General features: G+C 44.3%; 1 pseudogene; it reads right to left on the reverse strand.

Moving 5' to 3' along the window:
- Window positions 1–1398: 1398 nt before the first annotated feature.
- LOC144115447 (uncharacterized) lies at window positions 1399–2414 on the reverse strand (annotated as a pseudogene).
- Window positions 2415–3850: the final 1436 nt, after the last annotated feature.

Here is a 3850-nt window from a genome sequence, read left to right on the forward strand (position 1 = left end):
TTGACAAGTGTGTTCTCCGTAGTGAAGGTACTCTTTCACTCAATACGACTTGTAACATACGTGGAGTGAACCAACGAAGGCTTATGCTTTACAGTAAATCAATGTTTAGTCATAGAGAGCGCCCAAAGTGCACATTTAGCATACTTTGAACTCTGCTCTGAGGGGTTAATGCACAAGTTCCGAGCAGCACTGGGCTCGCACTGCTTTTGACGACCAAGCTCAAACCTGTCGCATCTAGAGTACTGCTGATATTGAGTGCGATAGCATTGATTCTTATAAGTTCGTTCTCAAGGGTTCCATGCAGGACATTACATAAGAGTTGGTAATAAAGCTCTCAAATTTCAATGGCATGAAATACTCGCATACATATACAAATATTTTACATATAAAGTACACACATATACAAATATACAATACTATACATATCACAATTTTTTGAAAAATAGGAGCACGTCACTAACACATGTAAAAATAACAAAGTGAAATTCACTTTACAGATTTCATTCCAAAAAGTTAGGAAAGACAATCTGTGGTAGAAAAGACAATGGCTACAAACATCAACTTTCCATATTGTCTGTGTAGTTCAGCAATGAGACTGGTGATTTGGTTTCAAGTCATGACTCGGATATAGTACTGCCACATTCTATGCTCAAATCATTTGTACAACACTGTCACAGAAATAAGACATTGCAGCCCTATGTAGCCTGTACAGTAACTTCAGACTTCAGCAGAGCAAGAAATGCTGCTCTAGTCTGCTGTGCATGAAGTAGTGTACTTTAACGCAAGTTCAATGCCTTGCACTGCAGCAGGGATTCTCAAACTGCGTTTTTTCGAACTCTCTGGTTTCTTGGAGAACTTCCTAGATTCCCCAAGCACCTATGTTTATGCATGTCTTCATCCGCCTTAGCAAAGTATTTTGGGACTAATGCTGTAGCTGCTTACTGCTATCTTACTATACAGCCAGTCATAACTGAATTTAAGTATTTGTTCAGGTGCTGTGCAGTTTGCGTACCCCTTTTAAATATGTCGGCCAGCACCTTTTGAAGTCTCAGCCGCAGCGGTCGAATTTCGATGGAGGCAAAATTCTAGAGGCCCATGTACTGTGCAATGTCAGTGCATGTTAAAGAACCCAGGTGGTCGAAATCTCCTGAGCCCTTCTCTACGGGGTCCCTCATAGCCTCAGTCGCTTTGGGACGTTAAACCTCCATAAAGCAAATCTTTCCAAGACAGGCTCCGTGACCGAAGCTGGCCAAAACATAAATGAAACTTGTCAGAAGCCGACTGCATTTTAGCCAAATGAAGTTGGTCTTTCTTCAACTGAGAAAGAAAAAGTTTGAGCACCACTGCGTTACAGTAGACCATGCACAACATACAAAACATTAAAAACGCCACCATCGCTCATCGGTTTAGAATGGGCTCATGCATGAAATTATTGAGATAACAACAAATTTTCTATATCTTGTTCAGCTTCTCTGCCATAACATTAGGAAAGACGGCACGGAGTATCCTGAAGTTTTTAACTTCCCTGATGACACGCTCAACATGGATTCGCAAACTGGCTATCTGCCGTGTTGCTAACTCATCTGCCAGTGACAACTGCGTGCGGCCATTCAACATGGGTGGCATGTTTAATTTGACTCCAAGCTGACGGAGGTCATCTTCAATGAGGAATCCTCTATCCGCCATTACACTGTCCTCTTCCTCGAGCAACTCATACAGGCCACTGTGTCTTGTGATTTCTCGATCAGAAAGTCTTCCAGGAGCAAGATTAGACACGAAAAAAACGAAGCCGTTTGGAGTGATGCCAATGAGCCCTTTTGCGGTGTTATGTCCCTTATACGAGCTGAAAGTGTCGCTTTGTGTTTTGTAGTCAGATGGGTTCTCGATAAAAATTTCTGTGCAGTCCAGTACAATGCGTGTAGATGGGTACAGTTCTTTAAAATTGTCTGGCATGAACAGGTACACTGTGTTACGTGATGGCCACATTGGTACCTGGATTAGCATTTCATACAAAAAATTAACCCAAAATGAGTACATAGCACTCACGGTCGCCACAGACACTTTCAGGCGATATGCCAAATCCTGCTCTAGCAGGCCAACTCTGAGCCTGCAAAGCACTGCAACAAGCTGTTCTTTCATTGTCAGTGCTGGTGGCCTGCCAGCACCCGTTTTCAGTGCCTGGTACATGCATTCAACATGTTCAACGAACGCATCAAATTTTTTGAAGGAGTTGAAGCCCGTATAAAACACGAGTCGTTTCTCATCTGAAACGAAATCGTGAACTTTGGAGACACAATCTTTTAGTTTTAGTTTCTCTTTGAGAGCCTCAACTTTCACATCGTGCAGCTGAGACTTCAGATCCTCGACCTCTTTCTGGAGCTCAGATTTGTCTTTGCTGAGCAAGCTATTTTCATGCTCGAGTTTTTCGCAGTGTTCGAGAAGGTGGGCGACTTTTCTTAGTGCGGCAGCAGATGCTTCGTCTGGAGGCCCCATGGAGTATGAGTGGTCGGCACCTAAAAAAAAATGAACTGTTTAATGATTTGCGAACAGTTAGGCCCTGCTTTAATGCAGATTTCAGGTTTTGAAATAGTCACTTCAGCCGACAGTGGGTGTTCTGAACCTTTGCTCTCGGCTTACATTGATATACAGACAACAAAGAACCAGGATAACGAAGCCATACAGCCCAACTCTCTTTCACTCCACTGATCCACCTGTGCAAGCAGCCTACCAACCAGCAAGTCCAGATCAATACTATCCAGTTATACTTCTAAGCCTCCTGAGCTGTTTGTTTCCCCTCCTGAGCATGCAGTTCGACGACGTTGCAGCTTGTGCTACCAGCGTACTGGTGTGGAATCGCCAATCATGCTGCATGACCGTATCCGTAGTGAACCAAAATACATAAATACTAGGTTTCATGCACCCAGCAAGTCCGCCAAATTTGGCTAGCCTGACTTTTGGGACATTTCTCCAAGCTGGGGTGAAGGGAATAAGGTCGAGGAAAAAGAAATGAAATGGGTAAGTTTCACAATGCCGTGCACTGGTGGAAGAGGTACCGCGTTTATCATAAAACTCGCTGTAGTAACATATGCACGGTAGAAATCACTGATGACATTTATGTCACAGAACACATGAGGTTCTGCCACTCCTAACATGCAACCTATCATGCAGACGTCCAATGGCTAGCTGCAAAAGCTCGCGGAAAACTGGCTTCGCGGGAAAAAGTTTTGTCAGTTTTCACTGGATGAAGAAGCCGCTCGCTATAAATATTCCGGTTGCCACAACACCCGTGGACCTCGGTATCAGTGGGCGCGATAGGGGTCCGTTAAAAGCGAAAAATAAGTTTTCATAGTGGAATGAAGAAAGCGACAATTTTTAACCACCACTAACCTTCCGTTTCCGTGCGAGGCGAAGCCGGTGCACCGAAGGTCAGCTGGGTGGGCTCCTTGGAAACTGCGTCGCTCTCTGCGTACAAAAAAAAACGCTTTCATGAAAATGCGTACACACAAAGCCGAAGCATCAGAAAAAAGATGGCACAGTTAAAGCGTCGCTTACTTCGATTGCATTGGGGCACGACAACTACGCAGCCGATCTCCAACTCGTTCAGAAGGAGCACCGGGCTGGCAGAGGCAGTTTTGGAGCTCGTCTTCTTGCGTTTCGCGACTGGAAAGGATTTGGAAGTTATGGTAATATGCAATAACAGTATGAATATATATACTTACCGGTATTAAAGGAAAGAGATAGCTGATTGATGACTTTATGGGGGAAAATTGTTGGCAGCCGGTCCATATAACCACGGCGTCCACTTGCGTTGAAGTGGGCTCCGCATATCCGGTGGTGCTTAGAAGGTTGC

Source organism: Amblyomma americanum, chromosome 1, assembly GCF_052857255.1.
Source record: "Amblyomma americanum isolate KBUSLIRL-KWMA chromosome 1, ASM5285725v1, whole genome shotgun sequence".
Taxonomy (NCBI): domain Eukaryota; kingdom Metazoa; phylum Arthropoda; class Arachnida; order Ixodida; family Ixodidae; genus Amblyomma; species Amblyomma americanum.